This window comes from Phyllobates terribilis, unplaced genomic scaffold, assembly GCF_046119375.1.
Source record: "Phyllobates terribilis strain yellow unplaced genomic scaffold, ASM4611937v1 Scaffold_8__6_contigs__length_399053987, whole genome shotgun sequence".
Lineage (NCBI taxonomy): Eukaryota > Metazoa > Chordata > Amphibia > Anura > Dendrobatidae > Phyllobates > Phyllobates terribilis.
In genome coordinates, this window is record NW_027362768.1 from 350,059,822 (window position 1) to 350,079,090 (window position 19,269).

The 19,269-nt window shown below is 49.4% G+C and overlaps 2 long non-coding RNA genes across 2 annotated transcripts in view; one reads left to right on the forward strand and one right to left on the reverse strand.

The window, feature by feature from the left end:
- LOC141156557 (uncharacterized) overlaps positions 1 to 6,718 on the forward strand; it is a 71,548-nt gene extending 64,830 nt beyond the window's left edge. The window contains exon 4 of the long non-coding RNA XR_012247664.1: positions 6,647 to 6,718. This is a non-coding gene — a long non-coding RNA (uncharacterized lncRNA). The remainder of the gene's footprint in view (positions 1 to 6,646) is intronic.
- LOC141156559 (uncharacterized) overlaps positions 1 to 19,269 on the reverse strand; it is an 810,169-nt gene that overhangs the window by 321,505 nt on the left and 469,395 nt on the right. The window lies entirely within an intron of this gene.

The following is a 19,269-nucleotide window of genomic DNA, read 5'->3' on the forward strand; positions in this document are numbered from 1 at the left end:
TGTGTTACCTGTACATTTACACTATGCATTACATACTATACACAGAGCTCCTATATACTGTACTTAAAAAGAGTTTTAGGTAAAATAAGAAATGTTTAATAGGTTAGAGTAGAGTAGGGCCCGGCCAGAAGAATCTCCTTGTCGTGGTGGCAGCTTAAAAAAATCTTTTGGCCAAAACAAAAGCTGCTGGCTATGTAGGTGATCTGGTATTCGATGGAACTGTTAATATGTGATTGGTGAGGACGTGGTGCAGAAAGTGGAAGGTTCGAGGGGTGCAGCTGGTGTGGAGCCTGGGGTGAAGTCTCAGGGGGGCCCAAAAACTTTGGCTGTATGGGGCCCTAAAATTCCTGGAGGCAGCCCTGCAATGTATTCAGGCAGGTCACATTCTCCTGGCATTCACCAAACCTAGAGCCATCCATCAGATGCAGGGCTGCCACCAGTAATTTGGGGGCCCCATACTGACAAAATTTTTGGGCCCCCTTGAAACTCCAGCCAGGCTCCATCCCAGCTCCACCTCCACCCCAGCTCTGTCTCCATCCCTCAAACGTTCCACAGTCCCACCGCCCACTCCTGGAAAAACTCTACTTTCTGCACCACATCTTCACCAATCACACATTAACATTTCCCATTGAACAGCAGATCACATATATAGCCAGCAGCTTTTGTTTTTGCCAAAAGATATTTTAAGTCACCACCACGGCAAGGAGACTCTTCTGGCCGGGCCATACTCTACGCTAACCTATTAAAAATTTCTTATAATATCCAATATTCTTTTTAGGTATATTTTTATTTATGGGAATGTGTTACATATATTTTTTAAAATGACCAATAATACCACGTATAAGGGACAAATACCATCACACCATGACCAGATCACATAATACCACCACATAGTGACCGAATAATACCACATACAAGGGTCAAATACCACCACACTATGACCAGATCACATATTACCACCACATAGTGACCGAATACTACAATACTGATTATTAATAAAAAAAAGAAAACTAATATTACCATAAGTACCATTATACACAGGAGCTCTGTACAACGTACACAGTGTATAGTGTAAATGTACAGATAACACATTGACTCACCGGTGACATTTCTAGTTGAAGTCCTTCATCTTTGCTTTTCCTCTTCATCCAGCGCAGACTGCCATCACTTCTTCCAGCCAGGACTCGTCTCTGCATAAGATAACACAGTTATCAAGAACAGTTTCCAGAGCACATTCCCCAATTTTTCCCCAGCTTCTACACTGCACAAGATAAAGAAAATAAAGCAACCTAGTGTCGCCTTGCACAGTAACAGGACCCCCCTCACAAGGTCTTCATCCTGTCCCCCATGTCTCCATTCCCCCCCCATGTCTCCATTTTGCCTCCATTCTGCCCCCCATGTCTCAAGCTTGCCCCCCATCCTCTCCCCCATGTCTCCATCCCGCTCCCTATGTCTCCATTCTGCCCCCCATGTCTCTATCCTGGCCACAATGTCTCCATCATGCCCCCATGTCTTCATCCTGTCCCCCATGTCTTCATCCTGCCCCCCAGGTCTCCATCCTGCCCCCCATGTCTCCATCCTGCCCCCCATGTCTCCATTCTGCCCCCCATGTCTCTATCCTGGCCACAATGTCTCCATCATGCCCCCATGTCTTCATCCTGTCCCCCATGTCTCCATCCCGCTTCCTATGTCTCTATCCTGGCCCCCATGTCTCCATTTTGCCTCCATTCTGTCCCTAATGTCTCCATCAAGCCCCGCCCCCTACACCCCCTGTACAGAGAACAGAGGGCCCCCCGGTTCGCTAATCATGTCGGAGCACTGCCGATATGATTAGTGATGGGCCCTCTGGAGAGCGATCTCCCTGCTCTGCCTGCTGCCGCAGTGGCCTTCTGCCTCCCGTGCGCAGCGCGACACTGCCGGAGCGTGCGCAGGAGGTCAGTCTCAGGGTGATGACGTCATCGCCCTGGGACTGCTTCCTGTGCGCGCTGACGGACCCGGCGTCGCTCCAGGCAGCGGCTGCAGGCCTGCCGCTCATCTCGACGCGTGAGTATGAAAAGCAGGGGCCGGGACGGGGGGAGGGATCGGTGGGAGTGACTGGGAGGACCCCTGGCCGAGGCTGGCAGTAAATACTACTGGGCAGTGGGCATGATTATCATCATGCCCATTGCCTAGCATGTCTTGCTTCCAGCCTCTGGTTACTGGTACTATGCCTAGCAGCATGTACTACCACCAGGGGCTGGCAGGACATGCTGGGTGGGCATGATAGTACCAAGGAGGCTGGTGGAGTGGTAGTCAGTGCTGGCGTCAGCTCCCGGGCAAGTGCCGGGGCCCTGAGCAGGCGGGAGGTCCACTTGCCGTCGGGCTCCCCGCCGGGCTATGGGCGGAGGAGAGCAGTGCCAGCGCCCGCCCTTCTCCCCCGCTTGCTCAGGGCCCCGGCAGCCGGATACTTACCTCTCCCCGTGCCTTCGCAGATCCGCTGTCTTCCTGGTCTGCGCTCCCTGTGACGTCTCAGGTCAGAGGGTGCGGTGACGACTTTCCACTGCGTCCTCCCCTGAGCCATCACAGGCAGCGCAGAGCGGGAAGACGCCGGCAACGCAGGAGTATAGACCTGAGCAGCGGCAGCAGGTGAGGAGGAGGGAGGTGAATATTTGATTTTTTTTTTTTTTTTATGTATGGAGGCATGGGGCATTATATGGGCGGGGGTGACAGCCTGCATGGGGCATTATATTGGGGGCGGGTGACATCCTGCATGGGGCTTTATATGGGGGGGTAACAGCATGCATGGGGCATAATATGGGGGGGTAACAGCCTGCATGGGGCATTATATGGGGGGATGACACCCTTCATGGGGCATTATATGGTGGGGTGACAGCCTGCATGTGGCATTATATGGGGTGGGGGTGACAGCATGCATGGGGCATTATATGGGGGTGACATCCTGCATGGGGCATTATATGGGGGGAAGGGACATCCTACATGAGGCATTATAAGGGGGGGTGACATCCTGCATGGGGCATTATATGGGGGGGAGAAGTGACATCCTGCATGGGGCATTATATGGGGGATGGCATCCTGCATGGGGCATTATATGGGGGGGAGTGATATCCTGCATGGGGCATTATATGTGGGGGAGTGACATCTTTCATGGTGCATTATATGATGAGTGACATTCTGCATGGGGCATTATATGGAGGGGAAGGGACATCCTACATGGGTTATTATATGGGGGGGGAAGGGACATCCTGCATAGGGCATTATATGGGGGGGGGGAGTGACATCCTGCATGGGGCATTATATGGGGGGAAGTGGCATCCTGCATGGGGCATTATATGGGGGGAAGTGGCATCCTGCAAGGGGCATTATATGGGGGGTGACATCCTGCATGGGACATTATATGGGGGGGGAACAGCCTGCATGGGGCATTATAAGGGGGGGATGGGACAGCCTGCATAGGGCATTATGTGGGGGGAACAGCTTGCATGGAGCTTTATATGGGGGCCAGTATCCTGTATGGAGCCTTATATGGGGGCCAGTATCCTGTATGGAGCATTTTATGGGGGCTAGTATACTGTGTGGAGCGTTATATGGGGCCATTATCCTGAATGGAGCGTTATATGGGGGCCAGTATCCTGTATGGAGCATTTTTGGGGGGCCAGTATCCTGTATGGAGCGTTATATGGGGACCAGTGTCCTGTATGGAGGATTTTTTTGGGGGCCAGTATCCTGTATGGAGCGTTATTTGGGGGCCAATATCCTGTATGGAGCATTTTTTGGGGGCCAGTACACTGTGTGGAGCGATTCGCCGGTTTCTGAGCTATTGTAGAATTTAAAATAGATATCACTCATATAATATAAGAAGTGAAATCTTTGCATTGTACTATACTTTTATCTCTCTGCAGTATCTGTGCATCATGAATCGTGGTATGTGTTAAAGGGGCCCACTGAGACTCTTTCGCCCGGGGCCCAGAAAAACCTGGATCCGGCCCTTTGTGGTACTATCATGCTAGTACTACTACCGCCAGTGGCTGGCTGGCAGGACATGCCGGGTGGGCATGATAGTACCACAGAGGCTTGCAGGACATACTAGGCATGAATCATGCTTAGTATGTCCTGCCAGCCTCTGTGTACTATCATGCCCAGCATGTCCTGTCCTGCCAGCCACTGGTGGTACCATCATGCATGCCCCTTGCCCAGCCACTGGTGGTGTGGTACTATCATGCTAGTACTAACACCAGTGGCTGGCTGGCAGGACATGCCATGTGAGCTTGAATGCTAGTACCACAGAGGCTGGCAGTACATACTGGGCAATGGGCATGATAGTACCACCAGTAGACTGACTAGGCGGTCTCCAGGGCTCCGTCTCCCCTTCTCGCTGCTGTTAGGATGGGTTAACATTGCGTTTATGCTGTGCGTTAAAACGGATCCGTTGTAAATCAGCGCAGACGCAATGTACCGTAGACTTGCATTGCAAAAATAGGCATGCATTTGAAAGTATGCATTATTTGCAACGCGCAGGAAAACATGGTCGGCGGCTGGAGGCCAGCTGAGCACTTCTCTGACAACTGTGTTCTAGTGTCATTCTGTGCCTGCTCATCTCTGTCAGCAGGCATATTTGTCTGATCTGATGGCAAAGATGTTGCAGAGCTGGAGACAGAAGATCCGTGGATTACGTCAGGGCGAGGATTTTGTTATTTATTAAAGATGGAGTCCCTACATGTGTTTTGTGTTTTATTTTTATTAAAAAAAAATTTCTGTGGTTGTGGTTTTTTTTTCTGTTTACTAGAAATTCATGGTGGCCATGTCTAGGTTGGCGTGACGCCATGAATTTCAGGCTTAGTGCCAGCTGATAATACAAGGCTGGTACTGACCCCATTATCACCCAGCGTGCCACCCCCACCAGGGCCGTTGTAAGAGCCAGATAAAGTGCCTGGAAATGGCGCTACGATGTATGCGCCAATTACAGGGGTGGCTGCGGGCTGCCGTTTTCAGCGTGGGGGGCCCAGAATGCTGGGCCTTACCATGCTGAGAATCCCAGACCCCAGCTGCCTGTTTTTTTTACCAGGCTGGCGATCAAAATATGGCGGGAGCCCACGCATTTTTTTTTTAATTATTTTTTTAAATAATTAAAAAAAAACATTGGGCTTTCCTGACTTTTGATCGCCAGGCAGCTAGAAGTGGCAGCCTGTAGCTGTCTGCTTTATCTGCGCTGAGAATCAAAAATTCTGCGGAGCGCTATGTCATTTTTGCTTTATTATTTATTTATTTTCACACTTCTATATGTGTGACAGGCCCAACAGCTAATCACAGACGCTGACACAGAAAATGGGCGTCTGTGATTGGCTGCTTGAGTAACCTGAAAGCTGCCCATACATAGTACCATACTAGAATGTATGGGCTGATTGTACATTACTCGAACAGCCAATCACAGACGCCCATCCTCTTTGACAGCATCTGTGATTGGCTGTTGGGTCTGTGACATATAGAAGTGTGAAAAGAAATCATTTTTAAAAACATGATGTAGCACTCTGCAGAATTTTTGATTCTCACCGCAGGTAAAGCGGACAGCTACGGCCTGCCACCCCCAGCTGCCTGGCTTTACCTTGGCTGGCGATCAAAAGACAGAGAAGCCGAATATTTGTTTTAAACTTATTTTAAATATTTTTTTTTAGAAAAAGGTGTGTGCTCCTGCCATATGTTGATCGCCAGCCAGATAAAACAAGGCAGCTGGGGGCTGGGATTCTCAGCATGGTAAGGCCCAAGTGTTCTTGGCCCCCCACGCTGAAAATCGCAGCCCGCAGCCACCCTTGAAAATTTCCAGGCGCTTTAGCTGGCTCTTCTAGCGGCCCTGGTGGTGAGTACCCTGGGTAATAATAGGGTTAGTGCCAGGCCAGCTTTGTATTATCAGCTGATACTAAGCCCGGAATTCATGTTGTCACGCCAAATTAGACATGGCCACCATGAATTTCTAGTAAACAGAAAAAAAACACAGAATTTTTTTTTTTATTAAAAATAAAACACAAAACACATTTAGGCTACGTTCATACGCGGCGCAAAAAATCGCTACTGCATGCCGACGTTGCGCTTTTCTCAGCGTGCTTTTCCCAAGGCCATGTTAACATGTAGCCTATGGGGAAATCGTGCCGAAAAAAACGCCAAGAATTGGCATGTCAATTCTTTTTGCACGGCCGCTTTTGCAGTGAAAGCGCCCGCGCAAAAATACCTGGCAAAACGCGGCGTCTGAACGCTTTTAAGTAAAAGCCATAGCTTTTGCTGGAAGCCGTTTCCAGCTTTCTTTGGCACTGCTTTTACGCGAGCGCTCTAAAACGCCGCATAAAAGCAGGAATATGCGGCTATTACTCCGCGTGGGAACGTAGCCTAAGGGACTCTATCTTTAATATAAAAAAAAAATCCTCGCTCTGACGTAATCCATGGGTCTTCTGTCTTCAGCTCTGCTACATCTTTGCCATCAGACAAATATGTCTGCTGACAAATGAGCAGGCACAGAATGACACTGGAGCACTGTTACTGTGTAGTGCGGCACTATGTTGCTTTTTTGTCATTTCATGCAGTGTAGAAATCTTGGGAAAAGTGTGGATTGTGCTCTGGAAGTGATCAGTTATAGCTAACTATGTTATTTTCTGCATAGATAAGTCCTGCATAGAAGATGTGATATATCGGTCTGCGGCAGATAAAGAACTTCACCTAGAGACATCACTGGTGAGTATGTGTATTACCTATACACACACACTGACACTATATACAGAGCTTCTGTGTATAATGTCACTGGTGATGACTGTATAACCTGTACACTATATACAGAGCTCCTGTGTATAATGTCACTGGTGATCACTGTATAACCTGTACACTGACCCAATATACAGAGCTTTTTTACATTTTTATTATTTTAGCATTATTTGTCACTATGTGGTAGCATTATGTGCTTTGGTCATGACATGACGATATTTGTCCCTTGTATGTGGCATTATTCAGTCACTATGTGGTGGTAATATGTGGTCTCATGGTGTGTCAGTATTTATACCTTGTATCTGGTAGCATTTGATCACTATGTGGTGGTATTATGTGCTTTGGTCATGGTGTGGCGGTATTTGTGCCTTGTATGTGGCATTATTTGGGCACTATGTGGTGGTAATATGTGATCTGGTCACGGTGTGGTGGTATTTCTTCCTTCTATCTGGTAATATTACATAGTTACATAGTTTATAAGGCCGAAAAAAGACAAGCTTCCATCCAGTTCAGCCTATTTCTTGTGCACTGCAGCTATTCCGCAGCGTTGATCCAGGGGAAGGCAACAAAAAACTATGCGGTATAGGCCAGTTTACATCATTGAGGAAAAATTCACTTCCCGACACTAATCTGGCAGTCAGATTAAATCCCTGGATTAATTAACTAAGCATAAGATGTAATTTTATTGTTCTCAAGAAAGGCGTCCAGGCCTCTCTTGAACTCATTAAGTGAGTTGGACATCACCACTTCCTCTCCCAGAGAGTTCCAGAGTCTCACGGCTCTGACCGTAAAGAATCCCCTTCTATGCTGGTGCAGGAACCTCCTTTCCTCCAGACGCATAGTGTGCCCCCTCGTCTTTGTCACCATCCTTGGTATAAACAGGTCATGGGAAAGATCTCTGTACTGCCCCCTGATGTATTTATACATGTTTATGGGGTCTCCCCTAAGCCTTCTCTTTTCCAATGTAAATAGGCCTAATTTTGACAACCTCTCTGGGTATTCTAGTCCCTCCATTCCCTTTATTACCTTAGTCGCCCTCCTTTGTACCCTCTCTAGCTCCAATATGTCTTTCCTGAGCACCGGAGCCCAGAACTGTGCACAATATTCTAAGTGCGGCCTTACCAGCGCTTTATACAGAGGAAGAACAATGTTCTCATCATATGCCCCTATTCCTCTTCTGATGCATGCCATGACTCTATTTGCCTTCGCAGCTGCTGCCTGACACAGGGCACTCCAATTTAATTTGCTATTAACCAAGACGCCCAGGTCCTTCTCCATGTCAGATTTCCCCAACGGTTTCCCATTTAATATGTGTGGGTGACTGCTGTTTTTCTTTCCCATGTGCATGACCTTACATTTATCGGCATTGAACCCCATTTGCCATTTTTTGGCCTAACTCCCCAATTTATCTAAATCCTCCTGTAGCTGTGCCCTATCCTCATCTGTATTAACTACTTTACAAAGTTTAGTATCATCTGCAAATATTGCTATTTTACTATGCAACCCTTCCACTAGATCATTAATAAATATATTAAATAATATAGGGCCCAAGACAGACCCTTGAGGCACCCCGCTAGTAACCCTGACACCCCCTGAGCTTACTCCATTGATAACCACCCTCTGCTTTCTATCACTCAGCCAGCTATTTACCCACTTGCACACATTATCCCCCAGACCAAGCATTCTCATTTTATATACCAACCTTTTGTGTGACACGGTATCAAACGCTTTGGAGAAGTCAAGGTCTACAACATCCACTGACTCTCCCCGGTCCAGCTGTGAGCTCACCTCCTCGTAGAAGGCCATCAGGTTTGTTTGGCAGGAGCGATCCCTCATGAATCCATGTTGATATGGAGTTAGACAGTTATTATTATTAAGATATTCTACAATAGCATCTCTAAGAAATCCTTCAAACAATTTACCCACAACAGACGTTAAGCTGACTGGTCTATAGTTCCCAGGGTCACTTTTAGACCCCTTTTTGAATATTGGTACCACATTTGCTTGGCGCCAGTCTAGTGGGACAGTCCCTGTCCATAAAGAGTGCTTGAATATAAGATACAGTGGTCTGTCTATCACATTACTTAATTCTTTTAGTACCCGGGGGTGTATGTCATCTGGGCCTGGTGACTTGTCTATTTTGATATTATTTAGGCGTTTCTGAACTTCCTCCTGGGTTAGGTGGGTGATATTTAGCGGAGGGTTTACTTTATCACTCTGCATTTCCTTCGATAAATTGTTTTCTTTTGTGAAAACAGTGGAGAAGAAGCTATTGAGTAGGTTTGCTTTACCCTCATCGCCCTCTATGATTTTACCCAGGTTATTTTTCAATGGGCCAACTCCATCAGTTTTAATCCTTTTACTGTTTATATAGTTAAAGAACAGTTTGGGATTCGTTTTACTTTCCTTCGCAATTAGTCTCTCTGTCTCCTCTTTTGCTATTCTTATTTGTTTCTTACAGATTTTGTTTTTTTCCCTATAAGATATTAGCGCTTCCTCGCTGCCTTCTTGTTTAAGTTTACCGAAAGCCCTTTTTTTGTTTTTCATTGCCCTGATATTGATCTTGGTAGAGTGGATTGTGGTTGGTCATTTGTTTTACCTGATATCAATAAGGGGAAACCTCTTTATTTCCAATAGATATTAAATACTTGGATGTTTAACTCCTCCCTGCCCTGTGACTATTACACAGCAGCAGAGATGCAGTTACAGAGGTTCACCAGAGAAAGCAAGTTGGCATTTGGTGAGATTTTCACCTCTGAAGTTGACGCGCCCCCTGGGCCGAGTGGGGAACCCGGAACTGGGCCTTTCGTGGGATGCTGGGAGTTGTAGTCACCGTGGCGGCGACCCGGTCCCGTGGCTCAGGGTGGTCAAACCAGTGGCAGTCTATTTGTAAGGTTTTAGGTTAATTGTCCGACTACGCCACCCGTGGATTGCGGTCAGGGTGTACCGCTGCTGCGAGGCAGACCGCTGAGGCTGGTGTTGTATGAGCAGCAGAGAATGGGATGACTCCCCACGGGAGGAGTATAGCCTCAGGGCAATGAGTGTGGATGATGGGAGTGATGGTGCACGAGCGTAACAGGAACGACTCAGAGTCTTTGCAGTGCAGTTCAGGGTCTTTACTGATGATAATAAGGCAGACCCTCCCGGGAGTACTGGCTAGCATAAGAGGCCTGGTCAGTCTGTGAGCAAGCAGGAGCTCCCGTGGCCAGGTGGAGTTGTAGGCCTCCCCGTCTGTCTGCACTCTTCCTGGCTACCTTGCTATAAGCGGGTGATAGTAGCCCACGTCCCTGAGTGTACCGTGTAGTGCTCACCCATATGGCTGGTGACTTGGGGCCTTCTGTTAGCCTCCGCTCCTCGATGGCGGTGCTGGTCCCTTGCTTGTGACTGAGCCTCCGGGCTTCTATGGCCAGAGGACCTGGAATCCCCTGTCAGCTGGGTTCTGCTGTTGGACTTAGAGATCCTTACAGCCTCGGACTCCGGTGTCCGGTACTTAGATTCTTCTGCCAGGGCGAGCTCTGCTCAGCTCCAGCCCCTGGTCTTCAGCTCCTGCTCCTACAGAGCTCCTTGCTGTTACTTTCCCTGTGTCTGCTTGTTCTCCCTAACCCCGCCCCAGACCCAGTTTATAAGGGCAGATTCCTCCCCTCCCAGGACTGGACAGGAGGTGTTGCATGTTTAAGGGCTCCTGACCAGGAAACCTCCCACTTGCTCTCAGACGTAATATTTCTATTACTGTGGTAACCAGACCCCTGGGGTGCCACATTCCCCCCTAGTAAATTTTAGTACTCCGGTACTAAACACATTTTTAAGAAAACACAAATACAGGGTAAAACAATAACAGGAAAAGTACATTTTGTATTGATGGTCACGGCATTTCCGTAACCGGGTGTCCATATCACCCAAGGTGAAGTTTTTTAGAATAGAGTAGGGGACCTGTCCAAAGCAAACCCCGAACGTTGGCCCTGGGCGTGGCTGCAAGGCAAAGCTAACTACTTTGGGCCACATGGAGGCCACGCCAGACAGGTTTTTCTTCGTTTTCGCAAGAAGCACCAAGTGTAACTATCTACAATGTAGTTCCGGTTATTCAGCGTCCATAACCTGTCAGTCCAAATAAACCTGAAGGGTAACTAGAGAAACATAATTAATAAACAGGCAGCAAACATAAACCATTTTCAACATTTGCAGTTTACAGGTAAATTCACATTACAGTTTAGATTCTCCAGCGAGCGGGCATCTGTCCTCTAGTGCTCCTGGTGGACCTACGTAACCCACTATCTGGTTCTGCACTACAGGGTGTAGAAGGTGTTGCGGGTAGGCCTGGCAGCTTTCTGCGTACTCTTTGGCTTACTAGGGGCACGGCAGGCTCACTACTAGCAGAGGGTTGATTCTCCTGGGCTGCTGGTATGGATTCTTCTGCCTCCTGGGCCGGCTGCTCTTCTGACACTCCCTGTTCTTCTGTAGGCCCTTGAGGGGCTGGCTGGAGAAAGGTGAGGACGGGTACCACGACTGCGTTGTTGATTTGAGTCCAGGACCGGGGAAAGTCTCCGAGTACGGTACTGATCATTTCTTCTCTTTCCTCTGCGGGTTGAGGGTTCTCTTGATCTTCGTCAGCTCTTTGCAGCTGCTCGGGACACTTTTTCAGGTGGTCTCTGGAAACAATGGCTGTGGTTTCTCCTCCATCCTTACTGATTATGCAGACTTTTGGATTATCATGGCTTGAGGGCAGTACTGTGTACGGGTCCTTCTCCCACTGGTTGTCCATCTTGTGGAGCCGCCTCTTTCTCTTCAAGACCTGCTCTCCAGGTACCAGGGGAACAGCGGGAGCATGCTGGTCATAAGTCTTCTCTTGCCTTTCTCTTGCTTGAGACAGACTTTGCTCGACGCTCTCCTGTACTTTCTGATACTGCTGCTGCCGTTCTGTATCCCAGTCTGCCTCTGGCGAGGTGTCCTCAGGTGTCAGTACTCCCATATCCAGATCAACAGGCAGCTTACCAGGTCTTGCTCTCATTAGGTAAGCCGGGGTACAGTTGGTAGAACCTACGGGGATGTGGTTATACAAGTCCACCAGATCAGGCAGTTTTTCAGGCCACAGACCGCATTCTTCCAGGGGCAACGTTTTTAGCAAGTCTATCACCACCTGGTTCATTTTCTCACATAGTCCGTTGGTCTGAGGGTGATAGGGCGTTGTTCTTATCTTCCTGCAGCCATACAGATTGCAGAACTCTTGGAAGACCTCCGCTTCGAAGGCTGGCCCTTGGTCAGTTAACACTTGCTCCGGATACCCGTGTGGACGGCAGAAGTGCTGCTGGAAGGCTCTAGCTGCTGTTTGAGCCGTTAAGTCCTTGACAGGGACCACCACCAGGAACCGGGAGTAGTGATCTACGATGGTGAGGGCGTAGACGTACCCAGATTTGCTTGGAGCCAGTTTCACATGGTCCAGGGCTACCAGTTCTAGTGGCTGCCTGGTGATGATGGGCTGCAGGGGAGTCTTCTGGCTGGCATGGTCTCTTCTCCTTAGGCTGCACGGGCCACAGTCTCTGCACCACCTCTCGTGGCTCCTCTCATGCCTACCCAGTAGAACCGTCCACGCAACAAGAACTCCAGCTTCTTCCATCCGAAGTGTCCTGCTCTGTCCTGGTATGCCTCCAGAACCATAGCCGCGTCTCGTCTTGGGACCACTACCTGCCAGGTCAGCTCATGTGTTCTAGAGTTGACCATTCTCCGGCACAGCTTCTCCTTGTAAAGAAACAGTTTACTTTTCTCCTTCCACAGTTGCTTGGTCTCCTCCGGAGCATCTGGGTCAAGACGGGCATCAGCCTGTGTCAGCATTTCCTTCACCAGACGGACTGCGGGATCACGGTCTTGTGTCTCCGCCCAGCTATAGTGGGGTAAGGGATTGAACGTAGCAGAGCGCTTGTCCCTTACACGGTGGGAATACAGGGTAATCCCATGACGGTGGAACGCAGGGAGTTCGACTTCTTCCAGTTCTTCTGGATCTTCCCCTACGTCCGGTAACTTTGGCATTCTGGACAGGGCATCCGCGTTGGCATTTGAGCGTCCCGCCCGGTATTTGATGGTGAATTCATAGTTGGACAGGCGGGCCATCCATCTCTGCTCCAGGGCACCAAGTCTTGCAGTGTCCAGGTGTGTCAACGGGTTGTTATCCGTGTACACGGTGAACTTTGAAGAGGCAAGGTAATGCTTGAAACGTTCGGTCACTGCCCACACCACTGCCAGGAACTCTAGCTTGAATGAGCTATAATTCTCAGGGTTTCTCTCTGTGGGCTGTAGTTTTCGGCTGGCGTAAGCGATTACCCGTTCTTTCCCCTGCTGGATCTGGGACAGTACGGCTCCTAGCCCGATGTTGCTCGCGTCCGTGTGGAGGATAAAGGGCTGGCCGTAGTCAGGGTATGCCAGGATTTCATCCCCCGTGAGGGCCATCTTCAGCTGGCGGAAGGACTCCTCTTCCAGCTTTTCCCACCTGAAGGGCGGCTTCTGGTTCTTGGCCTTCCTGGACTGGCCTATCAGGAGGTCCTGCATAGGAGCTGCCATTTTGGTGAAACCGGGAATGAATCTTCGGTAGTAGCCTACCAACCCGAGAAACTGCCGCACTTCCTTTATGCTGGAGGGTCTTGGCCAGTCTTTAATCACGGTGATCTTATCGGGGTCGGGAGCCACTCCGTCAGCACTCACCACGTGTCCCAGGTACTGCACCTTTTGTTTCAGCAGGTGACACTTGGAGGGTTTCACCTTTAGGCCTTAGCTTGCCAGGGCGTCAAACACTTCTGCCAAGTGTTTCAGATGGTCCTCGTAGGTTTTGGAATAAACGATGACATCGTCCAGGTATAACAGGACAGTCTCGAAATTCCGGTGTCCCAGACAGCATTCCATCAACCGCTGGAAGGTTCCTGGTGCGTTGCAGAGCCCGAACGGCATACAGTTGAATTCGCTGAGACCCATCGGGGTGGTGAATGCGATCTTCTCCTTGTCTGGCTCTGCTACAGGAACCTGCCAGTACCCGCTAGTAAGATCCAAAGTGGAGAAGAAGTTAGCAGATTTTAATGCAGCTAAAGATTCTTCTATTCTAGGTAGCGGGTACGCATCTTTGTGTGTGATACGGTTGACCTTTCTGTAGTCTACACACATTCTCATTGTGTTGTCCTTCTTTTTCACTAGAACTAGTGGAGCTGCCCAGGGGCTACAGCTGTCCCTGATTACCCCAGCCTCCTTCATGTCCTTCAACATCCCCTTTGCATGCTGATAGTGTGCAGGGGGTACAGGTCGGTATCTTTCCTTTATGGGTGGATGGTCTCCCGTGGGGATGTGATGTTCTACCCCCTTTACTCACCCGAAGTCTAGCGGGTGTTTACTAAAGACTCTTTCGTACTCCTGAACCACCCGGTAGACTCCCTGTTTTTGGTGTGAGGGAGTGGAGTCAGTACCCAAATGCAGTTGCTGACACCTGTCCTCCATTTATTTCTTAGAGCCGTTACCTTCCTTTGGTTGAGATGGAGGCAAGGGTTCCACGGCCTTTACAGAATTTTGATTTATGGTGAACAATTTGGCTAGCGTGGCATACCGGGGCAGGTATACTTCTCTCTCCCCGATATTTACGATGCGGACAGGTACCCTCCCATGGCGTACATCGACTACTCCCTGTGCTGTCAAAATGGTGGGCCTACTGTCTGAGTAGACGGGCTCTACCATTGCTTGGTAGTCTCTACCTCTTAGACCAATAGCTGCTCGGCACCAGATCATCATCTCACTTTTCGGGGGCATGGTAATAGGGAACGGGTCGCACATTCTCACGCTACCTATCTCACCATCAGATAGTTCCACTTGTTGCCGTTTCATCAGTGCCCAGATCTCTTTTTGGAGGACACGCTGCTGGCTGGAACTGGCTTTCATGGCAACCTGCTGTAAAATGAGAATTATCTCTGCAAGACCATTTTCAATCACGTTAGTACCCAAGGTTATTTTAGGGTGACTCTCACGACGGTCAATGTCCACAATGATCAGTCCTTGTGCCGCCAGTTCGACTTTACCGATTTTAATGGTCACCTCTTTGAATCCCACCTGCGGCACGGGCTGACCATTGCTGGCGATGATACTCAGGTCGTCATCTGGGTAGCGGGTTATGTCCGAGTCATTCCAGTACCGCTTAAAGAGCACATAAGGGATGGTAGTTACCTGTGACCCGGTGTCTAGTAGGGCACTCATTGGAATGCCATCCAGTACCACAGGCAAGACTGGACGTCCCCCTACATATTTATCACGCCAGTTCGAGGGGCCTGATGATCTTATGCCTGGGGGTTGGCTCTCTGCCCCAGGTTGTGCCCGTTTAAATGACAGTACCTTGCCATATGTCCGGGTTGATTGCAGCGGCGGCAGATGGGTTGTCCGTCCTCGTTGTATCTGTCGCTGGGTCTTCCTCTGGACGATGAGATCCTCCTCTGTCGGCGCCACGGGACATCCTCCGGTCCGGATGCCGGCTGGATCTTTCCTGGAGGAGAGACCTGTAAAGACTGCACAGTTCTAGTTAGCGCGGCTACGCTTTTAGTTAGCTCTTGGACCTGATGGTGCAGGTCTGTAGCCGGGTTGTTGTCCAAAGCCTGCGCACCAGCTCCTATAGGCTCTGCAGACAAGGGCGCCGCCTCCTGGTGATAGGTAATAGCAGGGTGCCGGTGGGTTACAGCGCTACCCGGTGCCGGTTCTCTGAGCACCCGGATGGCCCTGTCTTTGAACTTTGCAAAGTCTAAACCAGGGTTCTGCAAGGCCATTGCATGTAACTGGGTTCGGTGGGCGTTGGACAGCAGACCCTCAATGAATTGCTCAGTTAATAGTTCATCTGCATTCCGCACACTGTCAGGGTCTGCCTGTTTAATGGCTCCCAGGGCCTCATGCAGACTCAAAGCATAGTCTCTTATACTGTCTTGGGCCCGCTGCTTGCACCCATAAAATCTCATTTTGATCTCGGCTGAGGTGCGGGTATCAAAAGTGTCCTTCAGCCGGGCTAAGATCTCCTTTACGGTCTCCTTGTCCCGGACTGACCAGGACTTTACTTCGCGTTGGGCTGCGCCGGTTAGCTGGCCTATCAATATGCTCACTTTCTGGCCCTCCGTCAGGGGGTATACCTTAAATAGGCTGTACAGTCTCTCTTTATAGTCGCTTAGGATATGCGACTCCCCTGAGTATTGGGGCAGCCAGGCCGCTCCGGGGATGTATGGCATTGTGAACGGCATTACTGCGGCAGCGGCCGCGCTGGTGGTAGAGGGTCCCTCCGTGTCCGTCATCTTCCTCCCCCCTAGTTAAGTGTGGCCTACCTTCCGACGATCCTCTTCTGTAGGCCGCGGCTCCGCTGGTGCTGCTCCGGACAAGGACCTTGCGTCGCGTCCTGGTGACGTCAGCGTCGCTCTCTCTCCCTTCCAGGACCTTGCGCAGCGTCGGTGCGTAGGGCGGAGCTTCAGGTCTCGCGCGCTTTCGGCATCCACGCCCCTCTTCTTCCCGCGTGGCGTCCCGAAGATGGCGCCCGATGGCGGGAAAACAGTTGCAGATGGCGGGAAAACGGCTGAAGAGGGCGGAAACCTTCACCACGGCAGGTATGACAGTCTTTTGAAGGCGCGCAGTACCCGGTGGTTGCGGGCACGAAATCCTGCCGACTACGCCAAAGTTGACGCGCCCCCTGGGCCGCGTGGGGAATCCGGAACTGGGCCTTTCGTGGGACGCTGGGGGTTGTAGTCACCGTGGCGGTGACCCGGTCCCGTGGCTCAGGGTGGTCAAACCAGTGGCAGTCTATTTGTAAGGTTTTAGGTTAATTGTCCGACTACGCCACCCGTGGATTGCGGTCAGGGTATACCGCCGCTGCGAGGCAGACCGCTGAGGCTGGTGTTGTATGCGCAGCAGAGAATGGGAGGAGTATAGCCTCAGGGCAATGAGTGTGGATGATGGGAGTGATGGTGCACGAGCGTAACAGGAACGACTCAGAGTCTTTGCAGTGCAGTTCAGGGTCTTTACTGATGATAATAAGGCAGACCCTCCCGGGAGTACTGGCTAGCATAAGAGGCCTGGTCAGTCTGTGAGCAAGCAGGAGCTCCCGTGGCCAGGTGGAGTTGTAGGCCTCCCCGTCTGTCTGCACTCTTCCTGGCTACCTTGCTATAAGCGGGTGATAGTAGCCCACGTCCCTGAGTGTACCGTGTAGTGCTCACCCGTATGGCTGGTGACTTGGGGCCTTCTGTTAGCCTCCGCTCCTCGATGGCGGTGCTGGTCCCTTGCTTGTGACTGAGCCTCCGGGCTTCTATGGCCAGAGGACCTGGAATCCCCTGCCGGCTGGGTTCTGCTGTTGGACTTAGAGATCCTTACAGCCTCGGACTCCGGTGTCCGGTACTTAGATTCTTCTGCCAGGGCGAGCTCTGCTCAGCTCCAGCCCCTGGTCTTCAGCTCCTGCTCCTACAGAGCTCCTTGCTGTTACTTTCCCTGTGTCTGCTTGTTCTCCCTAACCCCGCCCCAGACCCAGTTTATAAGGGCAGATTCCTCCCCTCCCAGGACTGGACAGGAGGTGTTGCATGTTTAAGGGCTCCTGACCAGGAAACCTCCCACTTGCTCTCAGACGTAATATTTCTATTACTGTGGTAACCAGACCCCTGGGGTGCCACATATTTATAAGACAAAACCAGGAGTGGGTGAGAAATGCATAAAACATTACCTCAGATTGCTCCACTCCTGGTTTTGTCTTATAAATACAGAGGTAAAAATCTCACCAAATATTCAAAGTGCCACAATCTTCTGACAGTGCGGATTCCACCAATAAATAAGTGATCACCTTCCCAACCTGTGCATCGCTGATAACTTGTTTTCACCAATAAAAACCCTTTAATGCAAACTACAGTAATTGTACATCACAGTTCTTGTGAGCGCACAGTGATATGCAGGAGCCGACAATATAATGGGTATAACGGCTAACAGGTATTTGCAAATAGCTGAAAGGTGGATGGGCCCCTGGAGTCAATGTCCCTGGTGGGCCCCAGACACCCCAGTCCGGCGCTGTATGTACAGTAGTATTCAAAATAATAGCAGTCCAATATGACTAACCAGATTGATCACTGTTTTTGGTATAAATTATATTAAACATTAACAGCAAAATTCAAGGGGAGGCAATATGTGTGGGTTGCCCCTCCTGCCAAGTCCACAATTCGAAAATCATACAGTTAGGTCCATATATATTTGGACAGAGACAATATTTTTCTAATTTTGGTTCTAGATATTACCACAATGAATTTTAAACAAAACAATTCAGATGCAGTTGAAGTTCAGACTTTCAGCTTTCATTTGAGGGTATCCACATTAAAATTGGATGAAGGGTTTAGGAGTTTCAGCTCCTCAACATGTGCCACCCTGTTTTTAAAGGGACCAAAAGTAATTGGACAGATTAAATAATTGTAAATAAAATGTTCATTTCTAGTACTTGGTTGAAAACCCTTTGTTGGCAATGACTGCCTGAAGTCTTGAACTTATGGACATCACCAGACGCTGTGTTTCCTCCTTTTTGATGCCTGGCCTTCACTGCGGTGGTTTTCAGTTGCTGTTTGTTTGTGGGCCTTTCTGTCTGAAGTTTAGTCTTTAACAAGTGAAATGCATGCTTAATTGGGTTGAGATCAGGTGACTGACTTGACCATTCAAGAATATTCCACTTCTTTGCTTTAATAAACTCCTGGGTTGCTTTGGCTTTATGTTTTGGGTCATTGTCCATCTGTAGTATGAAACGACGACCAATCAGTTTGGCTGCATTTGGGTGGATCTGAGCACACAGTATAGCTCTGAATACATCACAATTCATTCGTCTGCTTCTGTCCTGTGTCACATCATCAATAAACACTAGTGACCCAGTGCCACTGGCAGCCATGCATGCCCAAGCCATCACACTGCCTCCGCCGTGTTTTACAGATGTGGTATGCTTTGGATCATGAGCTGTACCACGCCTTCGCCATACTTTTCTCTTTCAATCATTCTGGTAGAGGTTGATCTTGGTTTCATCTGTCCACAGAATGTTCTTCCAGAACTGTGCTGGCTTTTTTAGATGTTTTTTTTTAGCAAAGTCCAGTCTAGCCTTTTTATTCTTGATTCTTATGAGTGGCTTGCACCGTGCAGTGAACCCTCTGTAGTTACTTTCATGCAGTCTTCTCTTTATGCTAGATTTGAATATTGATACGCCTACCTCCTGGAGAGTGTTGTTCACTTGGTTGGCTGTTGTGAAGGGGTTTCTCTTCACCATGGAGATTATTCTGCTATCATCCACCACTGTTGTCTTCCGTGGGCGCCCAGGTCTTTTTGCATTGATGAGTTCACCAGTGCTTTCTTTCTTTCTCAGGATGTACCAAACTGTAGATTTTGCCACTCCTAATATTGTAGCAATTTCTCGGATGGGTTTTCTCTGTTTTTGCAGCTTAAGGATGGCTTGTTTCACCTGCATGGAGAGCTCCTTTGACCGCATGTTTACTTCACATCAAAACCTTCCAAATGCAAGCACCACAA